Below are 21,871 nucleotides of genomic sequence, written 5' to 3' on the forward strand. Positions count from 1 at the left end.
TAAGTGTGAGTTCTCACTCATTGGGAGGGACACAAGGAGAGGAACATCACACACCGGGGCCTGTCAGGGGTGGGGTCAAGGCAAGAGAGAGCATTAGGACAAATACCTAATGTATGTGGGGCTTAAAACCTAGATGACAGGTTGATGGGTGTAGCAAACCACCATGGCACATGTATACCTATGCAACAAACCTGCACATTCTGCACATGTAACCCAGAACTTAAAGTATATGTATAAAATAAAGAAGGGCTAGATCCTTTCAGGTGGTTTCTGAAATCAGCTACCGAAGATATTTGGTGTACTTTTATTCCTGTCAGTTCTAGCAAAGATTATGGAAAAACAAATAATTTGTAAATGCTGAGAATTGTACTTACTTCAGAGGATTATTGTAAGAATTAGTTGAGAAACCCAGAGCCTGGCACATGATAAATTCTCAATAAATGCATAATAAATATGTTTCTGATGGCATCTGGGAGGAAACTATATCAGAAAAAGGACAAAACTGTTCCTGATCCTGTACAGAAAGTAAGACCTCCTGGACTGTGATGTCCTTCGAGGGTTAGGTGCTAGGGTTCGCAGAGCACATAGCTTTAATGGGAAGGGAAGGTCATTCACAGGGAACAGGGAGAGTTAGGACAGATGCTGAGAATCTAATAGGATGGGGAATGCAAAGGATTTTGAACACAGGCAAAAGACATTTGGCCTGCCAGAGAACAGCCAAGGTGTTCCAAACATGAAGCAACTTCCAAAAAGTGAAGATTCACAGGCAAGATAAGTTACCAGAGAAAGAAAAAGAATAAAGGGAAAGCACTCTCAGAGGATATTGTAGGGAGGGCAGCAAAGCTCTAGCAATAAGACAGTAAGGCACTGAGTAAATGACAGGTTTCCAGCTGAGCTCTTCCTTCTATAGAAGCAGAAACAGATCAAGAGCAAGACCCAGACACTGACAAGAAAATATCTAGCTGTTAAAATTCACTTAGGATTAGTTATCAAAATTAAAATAGATATGGTACTTTAAAAAAAGGCATTAATGCATATTATATAATTATACTGTATGATTATTCTTAAGCGCACATTTATCTTATTGAAGTTTCAGTAAAGAATTCTGAGAAATGATTATATTTTTATAAACCATCTGGTTTAGCTGCAGGCAAACTCGGAGAAAAATATATCTGATGAGGTTAATCTTTTTCATTTCCCAACAAATCAGAACAAAGACTGAGGAGAAGAAGGGATATTCAGAATTGAAACAACGAATGTAAAGGGACTTAAATATTTGTATATACAATTTTTGACATTTTAAACATTACTTGAGAACCATTTTTCTTCACCACGATTATGTTAAATCTTCCATCATTTTATATAAGATCAAATGTGATATATTAAGTCAGTATTTTGAGGTAATTAGTACATTTAAGACCACAGTCATTTGGGGAGCTAACAGTGGGGGACTTCATAAACTAAGGTCCCTGAACTGTCTTTCCATGTGGAGAATGATTAATTCAAGACCACCACCCACATGCAATAATACAGTTTTCCTGCATTCTCTGCCTCCTTGTTTTTACATCTTCGGTCTCATTTTCTCTTCACTCTGTATGATTCTAACCCCTTCCCTCCCTGATATCATCACTTAATATTTACTGCTTTTCTTTCCAAAAAAGTACACTAAAGAGAAAAAAAGTCAAATGTAGAATCATCAGTTCTTTGTTTAATGGTATCAATGCTTTGTTTAATGGTATTATTGAAATTTAAAGAAGTAATTTAATTTAGGTTCAATTTAAATTGTTTACTTGTCTTGGATTCTTATTAGCGCCTTTTTTTTTTTTTTTTTTTTTTTTTTTTTTTTTTTTTTTTTTTTTTTTTTTTTGAGATGGTGTCTGGCTTAGTCATCCAGGATGGAGTGTAGTTGCTCAGTCTCACTGCAACCTCTGACCTCTGCCTCCTGAGTTCAAGTGATTCTCCTGCCTCAGCCTCCTGAGGAGCTCGGATTACAGGCACCTGTCACCATGCCTGGCTAATTTCTGAATTTTAGTAGAGATGATGTTTCACCATGTTGGTCAGGCTGGTCTTGAAATCCTGACCTCAAGCAATTCACCTGCCTTGACCTCCCAAAGTGCTGGAATTACAGGCATGAGCTACCGTGCCTGGCCTTATTCTTACACATGTAATTGATTATTTAATAACATTTAATTTCTGACTTTTCTAATTCAACCTTAGAATTAAAGGCATTAGTTTAGCAGTGGACCAGAAGCTGTGCACAGAGCAAAGTCCTTGTCCTTATAAAGTGTATATTACAGAAAGAGATATAGAAAAAAAAATAGAGAAATATAAGATATAATTTTAGGTACTGATGGGTGTTATAAGAAGAAATATATAGAGTATGAATTGAGAAAATGGCGGGCAGGGATTTGTTTTAGACAGAGTTGGTGTGTGAAAGTGAACAAGAAAGGGATGAATGTAGAGTTCAAAAGGACATAGCTCATGGAGGGCCTTAGAAGTCTTGGTGAGGACTTTATTCTGAGTTTGATGAGAATCCATTGGAGGGATAATGTCAGAAGATTGATAATATGATTAACACTTAAAAAGAATTACTTTAGCTACTATAGCAATATGAAGATGAACATCAAAGAGGAGACAAGTCAAGATTATGCAGCAGTTAGAAGAGGAAGGGATGGGAAATGGTCAGGTTTGAGTTACGTTTCGAAGTAGAGATGATGGTATTTGATAATGGTATTTGGACACTAGATGATTAGTTTAGCACTTAAAGTTATAAAAATCTTAAATGAGTTTTTGTTTGATAGAGGGCATAGCTCTCATCCTCCCATGTTGGGAATAAGCCCCCCAAAATCTGGCCATAAACTGGCCCCAAAACTGACCATAAACAAAATCTCTGCAGCACTGTAACATGTTCATAATGGCCCTAACACCCAAGCTGGAAGGTTGTGGGTTTATGGGAATGAGGGCAAGGAATACCTGGCCCGCCCAGGGTGGAAAACTGCTTAAAGGCATTCTTAAGCCACAAACAATAGCATAAGCAATCTGTGTCCTAAGGGCATGTTCCTGCTGCAGTTAACTAGCCCTACCTATTCATTTAATTCGGCCCTTCCCTTCGTTTCCCATAAGGGATACTTTTAGTTAATTTAATATCTATAGAAACAATGCTAATGACTGGTTTGCTGTTAATAAATGCTTGGGTAAATCTCTGTTCGGGGCTCTCAGCTCTGAAGGCTGTGAGACCCCTGATTTCCCACTTCACACCTCTATATTGCTGTGTGTGTGTCTTTAATTCCTCCAGCGCTGCAGGGTTAGGGTCTCCCCAACCAAGCTGGTCTCGGCAAGTGGCGTCCATTGTGGGGGCTAGAATCCAGGTCAAAGAGTCACCAGAGTGACAGTTGGAATGGAAAACTAGCTGGAGGACACTCAAGTACTCTTAAAGCACTCCCCGTGGTGAGTAAGAAGGGGAGCTCGGAAGTGTCAGGGTAACAGTGGGACAGGTGTGGGGTCTGGTTCGTTCCACCTTGGAACTTTTTCACACTAATGAGAAGGAGAAAGGAGAGTATAGTGAAGTAACAAGAGGTTACAGAACATGTTTATTTGCCAGCTAAAGCTAAAGTGGCAAAGGAAGGAGAGGTTCATTGCTACTCTTCTGCACCCCCTCATTATTATTTTGAAGAAAATGACCCCCCAGATCTTTCTTTTCCGGAGGACACTGGGTGAAAAGTAGTTACCCCAGTGACTGTTCAAGCAGCTCCTCGAGCAACTGCTCTTAGTTCTATTCAGGCAGGAATTCAGCAAGCTAGATGAGAGGGTGATTTAGAGGCTTGGCAGTTCCCTGTTAGAATACACCCCCTGGATCAAGAGAGAAATATTGTATCTACATTTCAGCCTTTTCCTTTAAAATTACTCAAAGAATTAGAACAAGCAATAAGTCAGTATGGACCAGGTTCTCCTTTTGTAACGGGACCTTAAAGAATGTTACTGTTTCCAGTCGGATTATTCCTACTGACTGGGACGCTCTTACTCGAGCTTGTCTAATTCCTGCTCAATTCTTGTCAATTAAAATTTGGTGGAGAGATGAAGCTTCCATTCAGGCTCCTCACAATGCCCAGGCCCAACCTCAAATTAATATAACTGTAGACCAACTTTTGGGGGTTGGCAGCTGGGCTGGTTTAGATGCACAACTGGTCATTCAGGATGATGCCATAGAACAGTTTAGAGGAGTGTGCATTAGAGCTTGGGAAAAAAATCACTTCAGGTGGAGAACAATACCTTTCCTTTAGTGCGATAAAACAGGGACCCAGAGAACCATATGTTGATTTTATAGCTCGGTTACAGGAGTCTCTTAAAAAGATGATTGCAGATTCGGCTGCTCGGGACATAGTGTTGCAGTTACTAGCTTTCAACAATGCTAATCCCAATTGCCAGGCTGCTCTGCGACCCATCAGAGGGAAAGCACATTTAGTTGATTATATCAAGGCCTGTGATGGTATTGGAGGTAATCTGCATAAAGCTACCTTGTTGGCACAGGCAATGGCAGGACTGAGGGTGGATAAAGGAAATACTCCATTTCCTGGAGCTTGTTTTAACTGTGGGAAGCATAGTCATACTAAAAAAGAATGTAGAAAAAGTCTCAAGTCAGGCCGCCAGATAGGGGAAAAAAGAAAACTGTTGAGCCTGAAATATGTCCAAAATGTAAAAAACGAAAACATTGGGCTAGTCTGTGTCACTCTTAAGTTTGATAAAGAACGGAACCCTATTTTGGGAAACACCATGAGGGGCCCATCCTGGGCCCCGTTCTAAACCGGGGCATTTCCCGCTTGGGCCAATCCCTCACCCCTGTACAATGTCTGTCACCCACCACAGCCGGTAGTGCTGCAGTAGATTTATGCTGCACAAAAGCTGTGAGCCTTCTGCCTGGGGAACCCCCGCAAAAGGTCCCAACAGGAGTCTGTGGACCCTTGCCAGCAGGGACAATAGGATTACTTTTAGGAAGATCTAGTATAAGTTTAGAAGGCGTACAAATACATACAGGAGTCATTGATTCAGATTACAATGGGGAAATTCAAATTGTTATGTCTACTTCTGTTCCCTGGAAAGCAGAGCCAGGAGAGCGCATAGTACAGCTCCTGATTGTGCCGTATGTGGGAATGGGAAAAAGTGAAACTAAACGAACAGGAGGATTTCGGAGCACAAATAAACAAGGCAAAGCAGCTTATTGGGTAAATCAAATTACTGATAAACATCCTACCTGTGAAATAACTATTTAGGGAAAGAAATTTAAAGGTTTGGTAGATACAGGAGGGGACATTGCAGTAATTTCTCCACAGCACTGGCTGTGCATGTGGCCAATTCAACGTGCTCAATTTAAAATAGTTGGAGTTGGTAAAGCCCCTGAAGTATATCAAAGTAGTTATATTTTGCATTGTGAGGGGCCCAATGGACAATCTGGGACTATTCAGCCAATTATAACTTCTGTAAAACTTATGGGGAAGAGATTTATTACAACAATGGGGAGCACAAGTTGTAATTCCAGAACAATTATGTAGCCCTCAAAGTCAACATACAATGCATGAAGTGGGGTATGTCCCTGGTATAGGACTAGAAACAAAATTTGCAAGGTTTGAAAGAACCGTTTCAAGCAGAAAGGCAAAGTTCCCGCCAAAGATTAGGAAATAATTTTTGATGACGGCCATTGTTAAGCCTCCAGAACCTATACCTTTAAAATGGCTAACAGATAAGACAATTTGGATAGAACAATGGCCACTAAGTAAAGAAAAACTGGAGGCTTTAGAGAAATTAGTTGCCGAACAATTGGAAAATGGGCACATAGCTCCAACATTTTCTCCTTGGAATTCTCCAGTTTTTGTAACTAAGAAAAAATCAGGTAAATGGAGAATGTTAACTGACTTAAGAGCTATCAATTCAGTTGCAACCTATGGTAGAATTACAGCCAGGATTGTCTTCTCCTGCTATAATTCCAAAAAATTGGCCTTTAATAGTCATAGATTTAAAAGACTGTTTCTTTACTATCCCTTTAGTTGAGCAAGACTGTGAATGGTTTGCAGGTTTGCAGTAACAATTCCTGCAGTAAACAACCTGCAGCCTGCTAAGCATTTTCACTGGAAAGTGTTGCCACAGGACATGTTAAACAGTCTATTTGCCAGATGTATGTGGGGCAAGCAATTGAACCTACTCATAAAAAATTTTCACAGTGCTACGTCATTCACTATATGGATGATATATTTTGTGCTGCCCCCACTGGATAAATATTACTCCAATGTTATGATCACTTGTAAAATTCGATTTCTCACGCTGGTTTAATTATAGCTCCTGAAAATACTCAGACTACTACTCCTTACTCCTACTTGGGGACCTTAGTAAATGACACTACCGTTGTGCCACAGAAAGTAACCATACATAGGGATCAACTAAAAACATTAAATGACTTTCAAAAATTACTCGGGAGTATTAATTGGATACAACCTGCTCTAGGCATTCCTATCTATGCCACGAGTAATCTGTTTGCTATCCTTAGAGGAAATACTAGTCTCACTAGCCCTTGGCAATTAACAAAAGAGGCTAGGGCAGAGTTACAACTGATTGAGAAGCAAGTCCATAAAGCTCAGATAAATAGAATAGATCCAGAGAAGACTCTAGATTTGCTAATTTTTTTCAACTCAGCATTCACCTACTGGTGTTATTGTCCAAGAACAGGACTTAGGAGAGTGGCTTTTTCTTTCACATACTAATTCACAGACTCTAACTACTTATTTAGATCAAATTGCTACTATGATAGGGATTGGGAGAACTTAGATTGTTAAATTACATGGATATGCTCCTGGAAAAATTATTGTCCCTCTCACGAAGGCACAGATACAGCAAGTTTTTATAAATAGTCTTACTTGGCAAACCCATTTAGCTGACTTTGTGGGTATGCTAGATAATCATTTTCCTAAAATGAAGCTGCTTCAGTTTTTGAAATTAACTAATTGGATTCTCCCTAAAATAACTAAATTTAAACCAGTTGAAGGTGCTGAGAATGTTTTTACAGATGGGTCTAGCAATGGTAAAGCTTCTTATTCTGGCTCAAAAAGTAAAGTTTTTCAGACACCCTATACTTCAGCTCAAAAAGTGGAGCTTGTAGCTGTAATTGAGGTATTAACTGCTTTTGATATGCCTACTAATGTGATTTCTGATTCTTCATATGTGGTTCACTCCACACAGTTAATTGAAAATTCTCAGTTATGATTTCATACAGATGCACAACTGATGACTTTATTTACCCAACAGCAAACAGCAGTTAGAAGTAGAATGAACTCTTTTTACATCACTCACATTAGGATGACACAGTTACACATGCTTTCTGATCTCAACATTTACCATAATAAATCCGCTCATATAATTGAGGCATACCGCCCACAAAAACCTATTTATAAACAGGATTGGACGCAGTTAGAAAAATGAATGTACTTGTTTAGGAAGATTGCTTTGCAGAACAGGCAGAGGTGCTGCACAACGATTCCTATGGAATCATTATTAATTGGTCCCCTAAGGGGATGTTTAGCTTGAATTGCACCTCTCAGTCTGTGTGCCATGGTCACACTATGTTCAGATGATCTGAACAAAATGGTCAGATGGTAGAAATGATAAGAAGTATGGCAAAAGTTCTTATGATCTGGAACCACAGTGGTATAGTGGCACCTCAACTTCAAATGATATGGCCCACTCTAGGAGCTAAACATAAGGATTTGTGGAAACTATTAAATACTCTCAATAAGATCAAAATTTGGGAAAGAATAAAAAAGCATCTAGAAGGACACTCTACAAACTTGTTTTTGGATATAGCAAAATTAAAAGAACAAATTAAAGCATCCCAGACACACCTGACCTTAATGCCAGGAAATGGAGTGCTTAAAGGAGCTGCAGACAAATTAGTAGCTAGTAACCCATTTAAATGGATAAAAACACTTGGAAGCTCTGTGATTTCAATGATGATTGTGCTTTTAATCCATGTCGTTTGTCTTTGTATAGTCTGCAGACGTGGATCCCAACTCCTGCGAGAAGTAGCTTACCGTGACAAAGCTGCCCTTGCTTTTATCTCTTTGCAAATAAAAGAAGGGAGACATGTTGGGAGCAAGCCCCCCAAAATCTGGCCATAAACTGGCCCCAAAACTGGCCATAAACAAAATCTCTGCAGCACTGTAACATGTTCATAATGGCCCTAACGCCCAAGCTGGAACGTTGTGGGTTTATGGGAATGAGGGCAAGGAATACCTGGCCCGCCCAGGGCAGAAAATCGCTTAAAGGCATTCTTAAACCACAAACAATAGCATGAGTGATCTGTGTCCTAAGGGCATGTTCCTGCTGCAGTTAACTAACCCAACCTATTCATTTAATTTGGCCCATCCCTTTGTTTCCCATAAGGGATACTTTTAGTTAATTTAATATCTATAGAAACAATACTAATGACTGGTTTGCTGTTAATAAATATACAGGTAAATCTCTGTTCGGGGCTCTCAGCTCTGAAGGCTATGAGACCTCTGATTTCCCACTTCACACCTCTATATTGCTGTGTGTGTGTCTTTAATTCCTCAGTGCCACTGGGTTAGGGTCTCCCCGACCCAGCTGGTCTTGGCAATCCCATATAAAGGTGGTCTGCCGCCCCATCTTCTACATGGTATCACATGCAAAGAAATTTAACATTCTAATAAATGCATTGTAAGAAATTCAAAGTTTTCTTGAGTTCTCTTGGAAAGTAACATGACCAGTCATCTTATCATCCCTTTCACCACCTCCTTTGCCCTCTGATTCTTATGTGGCTCAATAGCCACACCACATTCATCCTCCCTCTCTCGTCAGCTCTCACTGAGTTCAATCAGCATCAGCTCATCTCTCTCTATTCCTCTCCTCTTGTCCGTTGGGGGTCTCTCTTTCTACCTATTTTGACTTGAAACACTCTTGACTTTCTCAAAGATGAAGTGAGGTGCTGCTTTGGGTGTTTTAGATTACTCTTCTCTGCCCACCACCCACTCAGCACAGTGGAGGCCAGGCCAGCAGCCACTATGTCAGTCAGCAAGGCCTCCTAAGTCTCAAAAGTCAGGGAATGAAGGGAAGTGTCTGAGACTCATACACTAATACCTGCTGCCTCTTCTACACTTATTATTAGCCAAGAGTCGGAAAGCACAGGTCAAAAACACCTGGAAATCAGTTTAACTTAAATTTGAACTAGAAATGTCAATAGGACATTTTGAGAAACAATACCTAAAAGTAATCATCTTATTCTAAATACTTACTTGTATTCATAAATAATTGTTTTACAAATCAAATGATCATTGTTATGGCATAAAATACATCATGTGCCATTTAGGTATGCAATGTTTCAAACTTTCAACTGATTTAGGAATCATTATTCTAAAATCTCTAATTTGCAGGGACTTGACTCTTCCTTATTTTGATAATTCTATTTGTAAATTTTTGTTCCTTTTTAAGTTGTAGGTTTTTGTATTAATTTTTCTAAATTTATTTTTATTCACTCAACTATTGTAAAATATTACTGGGCCAGGTGCAGTGGCTTATTCCTGTAATCTCAGCACTTTGGGAGACTGAGGCAGGTGGATCACCTGAAGTCAGGAGTTTGAGACCAGCCTGGCCAACATGGTAAAACCCCATCTCTACTAAAAATACAAAAACTAGCTGGGCATGGTGGTGTGTGCCTGTAATCCCAGCTGCTTGGGAGGCTGAGGCTGAAGAATCACTTGAACCCAGGAGGCAGAGGTTGCAGTGAGCTGAGATCGTGCCATTGCACTCCAGCCTGGGCAACAAAAGCAAAACACTGTCTCAAAAAAAAAAATATATATATATATATATTTTTTATATATATATATATATATTACACCAGTTGATTAGTATTTGCAAATACAACTGTAATTCTTTGCTTATGAAATTTTGAACAGCTATGCTTTGGTGAGACACATGTTTAATACCAAATAGAGCAAAAGAACTACTAAATAAGATATATCTTTGTGAATGTTTTAATGAGTTATATAGTAACAATTTCTATTCCCTATAATATACTCAAAATTGCTTATAGTTAAGTACGGTACATTAAGTACAGTACTATGATTGTGACTTTTTTTTTTTTTTTTTTTTTTTTTGAGACTGGGCCTTGCTCTGTCACTCAGGCTGCAGTGCAATGTTGCAATCTCAGATCACTGCAACCTCCGCCTTTCAGGTTCATGTGATTCTCATGTCTCAGCCTCCAGAGTAGCTGGGAATACAGGCGAACGCCATCATCCCTGGATAATTTTTGTATTTTTAGTAGAGACAGGTTCTACCATGTTGGTCAGGCTGGTCTTGAACTCCTGACCTCAAGTGATCTTCCCACCTCGGCCTCCCAAAACACTGGGATTACAGGTGTGAGCTACTGCACCTGGCCTGATAGTTACTTTAAAACTTTTTATTTTGAAAAAGAAAAGTTATCTTAACAAGGTCTTTTTTTTCCCTCTATTTTCATTTTTTTTCAACCACATAACTTCTTATGAGCTTGCTAAATACTGTCCTATGTGAATACATATATAAATATGTATTTAAACTAGACATGCAGTTTCTGGCTCTTGGATAATAAATGCAGGAGAGGCAACAGGTTTCAAGCCTGTATGAGTCTCCAAGTCTGCCCCTTATTCCCTGATTTTTGAGGCTAAGGTGGCCTTGCTGCTGCAGTGGCTGCTGGACTGGCCTCTGCTGTACTGAGTGGGTGGTGGGTGCACAGAGAAAAGAAATCAAAGACACCCAGAGCAGCACTTCAATTCACCTTAAATATATAAGAAGTCCTTTTTTATGCTTATTATCACTGGCCATCAGATAAGTGCAAATCAAAACCACAACGAGATGCCATCTCACACCAGTTAGAATGGCGATCATTAAAAAGTCAGGAAGCAACAGGTGCTGGAGAGAATGTGGAGAAATAGGAATGCTTTTACACTATTGGTGGGACTGTAAACTAGTTCAACCATTGTGGAAAACTGTGTGGCGATTCCTCAAGGATCTAGAACTAGAAATACCATTTGACCTAGCCATTCCATTACTGGGCATATACCCAAAGGATTATAAATCATGCTGCTATAAAGACACATGCACACGTATGTTTACTGCGGCACTATTCACAATAGCAAAGACTTGGAACCAACCCAAATGTCCATCAATGATAGACTGGATTAAGAAAATGTGGCACATACACACCATGGAATACTATGCAGCCATAAAAAAGGATGAGTTCATGTCCTTTGTAGGGACATGGATGAAGCTGGAAACCATCACTCTGAGCAAACTATCGCAAAGACAGAAATCTAAACACTGCATGTTCTCACTTATAGTGGGAATTGAACAATGAGAACACTTGGACACCGGGTGGGGAACATCACACACTGGGGCCTGTTGTGGGGTGGGGGGAGTGGGGAGGGATAGCATTACGAGATATACCTAATGTAAATGACGAGTTAACGGGTGCAGCACACCAACATGGCACATGTATATGTATGTAACAAACCTGCATGTTGTGCACATGTACCCTAGAACTTAAAGTATAATTAAAAAAAAGAAAAGAAAAAGAAGGTCTTTTTTGAGACACAAATGAAACATAATTGCTTCTCATACTTAATGTTTTGTAATTAACATTTTCCTCTGTCAATAACATCTATTTTAAAATGTAATACTTTCGGAAAGTGAGAAGAATTCTGAAGAATACAAAAAAGGATATTGTGCTCCCAAGCAATTCAAGGGAGGATAATGTACTAAATCAGACTATAGGGGCAGGGAAGTTGCACTAAGGAGGTACCTGAACTGAGAAGTTATGATGGTCAATTTTCTGTCAACTTGACTGGGCCATGGGATGCCCAGACATTTGATCAAACATTATTCTTGGAGAGTCAGTCAAGGTTATCCTGGATGAGATTAACATTAGAATTGGTAGACTGAGTATAGAAGATTGCCCTCCCTAATGTGAACGAGCCTCATCCAATCAAGTGAAGAAGTGAATAGAACAAAAAGGCTAAGTATGAGGGACTCCTCTTGCCTGACTGGGTGAGCCGAAACATCAGTCTTCTCCTCTCTTTAAACTCAGACTGAATAACTGCCTCCTCTTGGGTCTCAAGCCTACCACTTCTCAGATTGGAACTAGTACTGTTGGCTCTCCTAGTTTTCATACCTTTGGACTCAACCTAGAACCTAGACCAGTTGGCTCTCCTTGGCCTCCAGTTTGCCTGCTGCAGATCTTCTAACTTTCTACCTTCCTAAATCACATGAGCATTTTTTTTTTCTTTTTCTTTAAGATGGAGTCTTGCTCTGTTGCCCAGGCTGGAGTGTAGTGGCGTGATCTCCGCTCACTGCAACTTCCATCTCCTGGGTTCAAGCAATTCTCCTGCCTCAGTATCCCGAGTAGCTGGGACTACAGGCACCCACAACCATGCCCTGGCTAAATTTTGTATATTTAGTAGAGATGGGGTTTCACCACGTTGGCCAGGCTGGTCTGGAACTCCTGACCTCACATGATCCACTCCCTTTGGCCTCCCAAAGTGCTGAGATTACAGACATGAACCATTGCACCCAGCTGCCAATTTCTTATAATAAGTATTTTTACATGTATAAAATAAAGATATATGTGTGATCTATATCTATATATTTAATATCTAATATGTACATTTTCTCTAAGAAGCAGCAAAACAGAATTATAATTCATTTCCCCTCCCTTATTTTTGTGTTCTCATTTATATGTGGTATGCTGATCAAAACTACTGCTTCAAGTTTATTTACAGTGAAAACATAACAATTTGATAAACATACAATCTGTTTTTAAAAATTGTGAATGATCATTTAAAAAAGGCAGATTTCATTTTTCTTATGTACTACTTAAAATGCAAGGAATTAATTTCACCAACAGAGCCTGTAAAGGTATTAATTGATTTGTAGGACTGGTTAGGTGCAGGAGAGAGGAACTTTCTTGGGTAGATGCTTATGAATTCTTTTTGTATAACATGTTTTATAAGAAAAAGTATCTCGAAGGTACTGAGGATGTCATATTTGATACACATTCAATAAAATATCTGCAGAGTAAGAATCTGATATAATGGGTTCACTTTATATTTTTATCGGAATTTATTTATTGAATAAATATTTATTAAACATCAACTACATGCCAGCTCTGTTCTTTATAAAAAAGAACAAGACAATGTTCCTGCCTTCAAGAAGGGGGTATTCTACTACAGGGATAGATAATCAACAAATAAACAATGCAAACAAATTAGTATATTATATAAATAATATAATTTTTTTTTTTTTTTTTTTTTTTTTTTTTGAGACGGAGTCTCGCTCTGTCGCCCAGGCTGGAGTGCAGTGGCCGGATCTCAGCTCACTGCAAGCTCCGCCTCCCGGGTTCACGCCATTCTCCGGCCTCAGCCTCCCGAGTAGCTGGGACTATAGGCGCCCGCCACCTCGCCCAGCTAGTTTTTTGTATTTCTTAATAGAGACGGGGTTTCACTGTGTTAGCCAGGATGGTTTCGATCTCCTGACCTCGTGATCCGCCCGTCTCGGCCTCCCAAAGTGCTGGGATTACAGGCTTGAGCCACCGCACCCGGCAATATAAATATATAAAATAATCATTTTATGTATATGTATATAATGATTATGATTAGTGTCCACAATGAAACAAGTAGAGTGCTGCTGTGATAGAGCATAATAGAAGAAACATGACTAGAAAGGGCCTATCTGAGGAAGCAATGTTTATAATCATGATGATCTTTCCTAATAGCACAATGTCTATAGTTTTCATCTTTTTCCTCCCATTGATATTACTGATCTGGAGAATGATTTATTTTAATATGCCAAGGACTTTTTGTTTGGAATCAGGGGGACAGATGCAGGGTTCTTATATGGGTATACTGTGTGATGCTAAGGTTTGGGTTACAGATGGTTTAGAGAATGATCTAATAATTCTTTTCATATGGATTCTATTTCAATATATGTTTCTCAATTTGTTAACTTTAAGTCACAAATGTATTTCATAATCCAAGCCCTTTTAGTTCAGACTTTCATATTATAGAACTTTTACAACTTCATTTATTGGTGAAGCCAATATTTACTCTGTATGTCTTAATGTGATTAATTTTAATTTGTATCAATTATTGGCATAAATTTGTGGTTTGCTTTGTTTCCCCTGCTAGATTGTTGGCTCTGTGAGGCAGGAAACAGATCTAGCTCCAGTGTCCAGAATAGGGGTTTATACATAAAAAGGAGTTAAATATTTTTTGAAAGAATTGCCTAAAAGAAATTTCTGTGATGAATATTAACAGAATGATCTAATCACACTTATTCTTTTTTTTTCCAAATAGGGCCTGGCTTTGCAGATGTTAAATTCTTTCTACTCTTGACTTACAGTCTTAACTCCCTCTTTATAAATGTGAAGGCTGGGAACGTTAGGGAAAAAATCAGCAACAAGAAAAATTCCTCTGATCTTTCCCATGCCAAAGAGTTGGTGATGAAGAAAAGCTATTTCTGAGGATTAAGGAGTATGCATAATCTGTGCTTGGCTTTCTCTGCTCCCTTTAATATTCTATTGAAAGTCCCTCTTTGATTAAACAGGAGAGAAGATTCAAGGAGGAACTGAAATAGAGAGAGGGTCCTTTGCAAACCAGTATCAAACAGATCCCAGTCACTTGTAACGTCTGCCCTGCCGTTGGAATAACATAATGAGACTCCTGGGCAACCCAGAGAGAAGTGTAAATAACAGCAGTTACTAATAAGAACACCGTTGAATTTTGAAACACTTTTGCATGCTTTAATTTCTCCACATTTTAAGTAATTATACTAATTATGAGAGTGCTGTGTGTAAACCCTATCAGTTGTTTGGCCACAAATAAGAACAAAAGTCATTTCAAATATATATCTGACTTTACTGCTTTCTGATAGAGAATTGCTTTCTACAGTGAATTTCTTTTCATGTTAAGAAAAAGTAACAAAAATTCATGTTCTTGGGGATGAGTTGATGACATAGGCCCTCGCATACATCACTAGTGGAAGTGTAAATTTATTAATTTATTCAACAAACATGATGTGCTAGGCATAGTTCTGGGCGTTGGGGATATGGAGGTAAGCCAAACAAAATCTCTGCAGTCATGGAGCCTACACTTTAACTGGGGAGATGCAAGTGAATACTCAGGAAGTCAGATGGTATTTTATGCTATGGAGAGAAATGAGGCAGGTAAAGGGAGAAGGAGAGTTTGGGGAGCAAGTTTTCTTATTTTAGTGTGCTAGGGAAAACTTGGCATTTGAGCAGAGGTGTGAAGAAATCAGAGGAACTAACCATGCAGATATCTGTAGAAGGATCACTCAAGATAGAAGGAGTAGGCCTGCAGTACACACAGGATGCTATCGCTAAGTAGAGGGAGTGAAGGAGAGAAAGAGATCAGAGTTGATGCCAGGGTCTAGGTCTGAGTGAGATGAGAACTCCATGCTTTCTGTTTTAAAGGGGTTTTTAAGTAAGAATGATATAACTTGTTTTAAAAGACTCCTGACTTCTCTATGCTATTTTGGGGCAAAAGTGATAGAAGAGAGATGTACTAGGAAGCCATTACAGTTCATCAGGCAAGAGACAGTGGTGGGTGGGACTAGTCCCCACTAGTAGCAATGGAGGTGAGGAAGTGGTCAAATACCTAGATGCATTCAGAAGTATAATTTTGGCATGTAAAAGAAAGGCTTGGCGAAGGAAGATTCTAACATTTTTAGCTTAAACAACTAGATGAGTGGAGTTGCCATTTTATCAGATACTGATGAAGAGTTTAAAAGAAGAAACCAGGAATTTGGTTTTATATATGATCAAGTTGAGATATCTATTAGAAATCCAACTGGAATTGTCAATACAGAAGTCTGGAGCTCAAGGGGCAGGATCCAGCCTGAAAAAAAAAAAAATCTTAGGATTGTCAAAGAATAGGTGGAATTCCCATCCATAAGACTGGATGACTATGAATGATTATGGCTAAGAAGCCATCGTTCATGGAGAATAGACAGGGAAACAGTGAGAGCAGAACTATTGGATTCAATTTTCCATGAGGGATATAATAGGACCTGGTGATTTACAATATGAACTCTGTGGTCAGAATGTCTGAGTTCAAACTCCGGTTTCAGCAAGGATTATCTGACCTCAGAGCATAGATAAAAATGGAAGTTTTATAGTTTCACATAGAATTATTGTAAAGATTAAAAGAGAACCTGCTCACAAAGTACTTGGCATATAAGTACTCAGTACATGTTAGTCACCGTTATCAGCATCATCACTTTCATCATTAATGAGTAACAATTTCTAAAGAAAGATGGTCATACTCATACTAATGATCTTCAGAGCTGATAAAAGAAAGTGGTAGACAGTAGTTCAAGTTTTTATACCCATCACCACAGTAGCAGGTTTCCTTCTGTCTCTTAATGTTTTCTTTTATATAGACCTCAGTTACTCACAAATACCAGCCACATGGTTTGCATTTCTCCCTATGTTAAATTCTTGACGTCTCTTTTACTTTAAAGTTGCTGTGTTTAATGTAATATCATAAAAAGATCTAGGATTTTAAGCAGTTTGTGCTACATGTATAGTTCCAAAGTCACGCATATGCCCTAGCCACTCAATAATAAAGGACCTGTGAACTAATTAAAAGAAGTAAATCATGAGAATGTATCTTTAGATTAAGCTGAATAAGATACCAGGGAGCCAAAGGTGTGCATTCAAGTGAATGAAAAACCAGAATGACATGGAGAAAACAGAAGAGCTCAGGTGGATTCCTTCCTAGACAGGGGGGCTGAAAGGAGCCAGAGGGTAAGTGAAGGTGACAAGCAAGAAGACAGTACTGATGATGTTGAAGTCCTACCCAGGAAGAGCTGTTTGTTTCTAGAATAGGAATAAGTAAAGTAGTTACATCAATTTGGGAGGTCAACAAAGGAAACAATGGCATTATGATTAAAAACCAGTTATTTTCCTGTATGCTGGATTCATTGAAATTCAATATTGTTAATTATCATACATTCAAAGTCTTAGTAAAATCAGGCAATAAGCTTAGAAGAATTCAATGCCCTGTGTTTCTATTTTGGTAAAATTGCCTTAATAGCAAACAGAAATGAAGTTTTAAAGATTAGAAAAATAGTCAAAAGAATCTATTTTTCTTTTTCTCCATTTAAATTTTGTAGAATTTTGTGTCTAGGAACATATATATATATATCTATATATATATATACGTTCACATATATATGAATATATACATGTTTATATATGTATGTTTAAAACTGCAGGCCAATTTGAAAAGAACGAGTGCAATTTCATCATTTTCAGTTAATCATCAACAATTTATTTAAATCTTATAAAATAAGTTCTGATCTAGTAACAAATCATAATTCTAGATTGTTTCTACACAGATACCCATGCACTGGAACTGTTTAAGGCAAGTATGTTAACCTGGAGACTATGGAATCATAAAGGATCCATAGATGAGCTTCCCTAGGCTTACAGCCACCCTGAAATTATATGAATATTTGTATATTCGTGTCCTTGTAAGTTTCTAGCATCTAGAGACACTGAAAGATTCTTAACTGATTCCTAATCTCCCAAAAGTTTTAGCCTGATTTTTTCTTTTTATTATACTTTAAGTTCTACGGTACATGTGTACAATGTGCAGGTTTGTTACATAGGTATACATGTGCCATGTTGGTGTGCTGCACCCATTAACTTGTCATTTACATTAGGTATTTCTCCTAATGCTATCCCTCCCAAAACAATGTATCAACTATTTAAAATAAAAATAACATAAAATAAAAATAAATAAAACTATTTAAAACAAAATCCACCAGAACATTGATGGATTGTAAATGGGAAGATTTGAAAATCTATCAGCAAGATACCACTTCTGTCCAGACGTCTCTGATCCTCTGTAATTATTTTTCTCAAAAATTATTTATGCTAGATAGTCCCCGGATTTATTTAACTTCTATACTCAGATAATAAGATGGGGTGTTTTCTAACAACTTACTTCCTCTGTGAAAGAACTCTAGTCTGGGTGCTGACATACGCCTGGGCTCACAGCAACATTTCTGTTTTTTTTTTTCTATTCTCATCCCAAGGGTTTTGGCTGATCAGGTTGGAGGGTGGAACAGAGAGGATTTTAGAGCTCATCTTTATTTGTAAGGAAAATCTGCTTTGCTTGATTTTTGTGGATTTGGAAGAATGTTATCGGGAACAAAAGGAGAAGGTAGTTGAGGGATGGAGAGAAAGAGGATAAAGTGGGACGACTCAAGAAACTTTGCCATATAGAAACACATTTGTTTCTTTGGGAACTGGTAGTTTGCAAATGCTGTCACTAAGATTACACTTTGGAAATTTCAAATATTTGCATCAATAGCACAATATAGAATTTTCTGTTGCTTTTTTAAAAAAGTTTATTGTTTAGTTATTTACATGACACACTTGATATACTTTATTCATGCTAAAGGTTACAGAGCTTTTGTTAATCTATTTTTATGCTTAAAGAACAGTTAGTTTTCTTTAAAAGTCTCATACATTTTTCTCAGCCTAAGATATGTCTTTTCACTCTTTTTATACTGTCTTTCATCAAACAGAAGTTATAAGCTATGATAATTGTTATAACAGTTTTTTTCCATTATGGATCATTCGTCTTGTTTCTTATTTAAGAAATACTCTGCATAGAAGCTGGAAAAGAAGAGGGCATTCTAGACATAGAATCCAGACAAGCGGAAATTGGCATGGTAGAAGACAATAAACAGACTGGCTTGACTGCAAGAAAAGGGACGCAAAGGAGTTGTCTCGTCCACCTTTTTTCAGCTCAGACAGAAACTGGTAATATTCTAGGTACCTTGAGATAAATGGCAGCGTCTGCTCAAGAATGTAGGAGATGACTTCTTAGTCTACATATTCCAGGCCTATCCAGGCCCTCCTAGACTGAAGGAATTAGTATCTTGGTACATCAGTAACCATCTGAGGGATTGCAGCTTGCCAAGGCACCCAAGTTAGGAAGCTCTGAAACTTTGCCCCTAGAGGGGAACGAGCACTAAACTGTGCTTGACAGATCTTTGGCAAACTAAGATAATCTCAGAGGTACACTTTTCACAGCCTCACCACTGCGAGGTTCAATAAACCTTTTTCCAAGAAACATTTTCTCTTGTCTATCTTATATCTATCTTGTTTTTGAGGCTATCACTATCTGAAGTAAAGGCAGGCACAATTTTTCCACTTAGATCACTTCTCTCCGGCTAAAGTCCCTGCTAATTGACAGGCTTTTTCAATTGTTTCTCCCAGAAATATTTCTAATTATCAAGTAATTACAGCAACTTTAAGCTAAAGTATAAAAAGAACACAGATTGAATTTACACATCAACACAATAATTATTTATTTTATAACTTCAATATTTTGCAATGTTTCCTTGTTATTCTTGTTCTGTTCTTTCTACGACGTTGTATCTGATCTGGAACAAGCAATAAACAACACATTTTCATAAAGCTAATTATAAAATTTAAAAAATGACAGTTGACATTGATATTATTTAAAAAGTTGTCTTAGTAAATATTTTGGAAACTCAACAATATATTTATTCTGTCATATTTTACCCTCAGAAGAACAAGAGGGAGAAAGGAATATTATCACATTACTTCCATAGACATCTAAAAAATACATCACACCTACAGACAAATATATTTAAAAGAATTTGAAATATTGAAGTCAGTTAGGAAGTAGTTCTCTGATATGGCAGTCAGAGTTTATCAGTTCAAAATCAACATTTAGCATTCTCACATGTTCTTGTAGATAACAAGTCAATCAAAATGGAATGGAGGGAAAACATTTTCATCAGAGTTTAGCAACAATGACGGGTGCATGCTTCTCAAATAAAAACACACATGCCAATAGAAAAATAAGCCAGCTACTAGGTTTGTGTAAATGGTACTACTTCTTGTAAATACTGAATCCTTGGTATATATAATTTTAGATTTTGATTAATATCTAATTTACATAATTTTATATAGACGATTCTATTCTTTTACACAGGTATATTTGCCAATTAGTACCATCCCTTTTGTGTATACACAATTTAGCCAAAACGACATTCTGTAGGGGATCTATATAAGTCCTCCAGATGATTCCCTTTCAGGCTAAAGTTTGAGAACCATTGCATTACTCTGGACTAAATCTCTGAAAGACTTAATAGCTTAAATATTTATATATATTATGAATGTATATGAAGGATATGATTGCATACTATATAATATGAACATTATTACATAGGTAAACTTCATAGCAGAAATAAAAAGAGAAGTCTAAGAGGATTCTGCATTGGTTAACAAAGAAAATCTATGCCAATTTTTACAGAATTAATTTTTATAAAGTATTAACCTAAGGTATCACAAAGTTCCCTATGATATCATAACCTAATACATGTAGACTGGAAGAAATATTGTCTAATGCCTCAATCTCACTACATTTATCTACTTAATTAGAGATCTGTTGAGCCTAAATTAAAATTTAATTTAGTATATATAAAATAGCAATAACAAATATTATTAACAAGTTTAAAGAAAAGTGTTGGCTGGGCGCAGTGGCTTACGCCTGTAATCCCAGCACTTTGGGAGGCCGAGGCGGGTGAATCACGAGGTCAGGAGATCGAGATCATCCTGGCTAACACGGTGAAATCCCGTCTCTACTAAAAATACAAAAAAAACTAGCTGGGCTTGGTGGCGGGCACCTGTAGTCCCAGCTACTTGGGAGGCCAAGGCAGGAGAATGGCTTGAACCCAGGAGGCAGAGCTTGCAGTGAGCCAAAATTGCGCCACTGAACTCCAGCCCAGATGACAGAATAAGACTCTGTCTCAAAAAAAAAAAAAAAAAAAAAAAAAAAAGAAAGAAAGAAAGAAAAAGAAAAGAAAAGAAAAGAAAAAAGAAAAGTGTTATGTTTCAGAAACAACAATTGAAAAAATAGTCATGACATGTCAAATTCTAGTATTGGATATGAAGATGTAAGTCAAGCCAGAAAACATCAAATATACTTGATTTTATAACTAAAGTGAGTAGATTATTTACATATTGCTAACAATCGATCAAACCTTTCAGAAACAACAAAAAGTTCAATTTCATAATTCCCAAGATATATAGGAAAGCTGAAATACAATTACACTGCTGTATTTTTATTGTTAGATAATAAGTGCACATATTTTAGGGTACATATGATAATACATTCATTTAATTTGAAAAGAAAAAATCAGTATTTTTAGGACGTCTATCACTTTAAATATTTGTCTTTTCTTTATGCCAGAAATAAGCAAATTTTTCTCTTCTAGCTATTTTGAAACGTACAAGAGACTATTGTATGTTATAGTCACCTTAATGATCTATCGAACACTAGGTCTTATTTCTTTTATCAACTGTGTATTTGTACCCATTAATCAGCTCTCTTCAGTCGCCTCTCCCTCCCACTCTTCCCGGCCTCTAGTAACCACCAATCTGCTCCCTATCTTCATGAGACCCACCTTTTAGGCTTCCACATATGAGTCAGAAGATACAATATTTGTCTCTCTGTACCTGCCTCATTTTATGATCTCCAGTTCTGTCCATATTGCTGCAAATGACAGGATTTCATTCTTTTCTAAGTTTGAATAGCATTCCACTGTGTATATATATACCACATTTTCTTGATTCATTCATTCAATGATGGGCATTTAGGTTTATTACATACTTTGGATATTGTGAATAGTGTTGCAATTAATATGGGACCTAACTTGGTACCTACAAGAATTGTTGCAGGCACCTACAAGAAGTGCTGCAGATATCTCTTTCACATAT

At 37.6% G+C, this 21,871-nt stretch overlaps 1 long non-coding RNA gene across 5 annotated transcripts in view; it reads right to left on the reverse strand.

The window, feature by feature from the left end:
• The window catches only part of LOC102140330 (uncharacterized), a 354,334-nt gene that overhangs the window by 121,511 nt on the left and 210,952 nt on the right, over positions 1 to 21,871 (reverse strand). The gene's annotated exons all lie outside the window — the stretch shown is intronic.

Source organism: Macaca fascicularis, chromosome 2, assembly GCF_037993035.2.
Source record: "Macaca fascicularis isolate 582-1 chromosome 2, T2T-MFA8v1.1".
Lineage (NCBI taxonomy): Eukaryota > Metazoa > Chordata > Mammalia > Primates > Cercopithecidae > Macaca > Macaca fascicularis.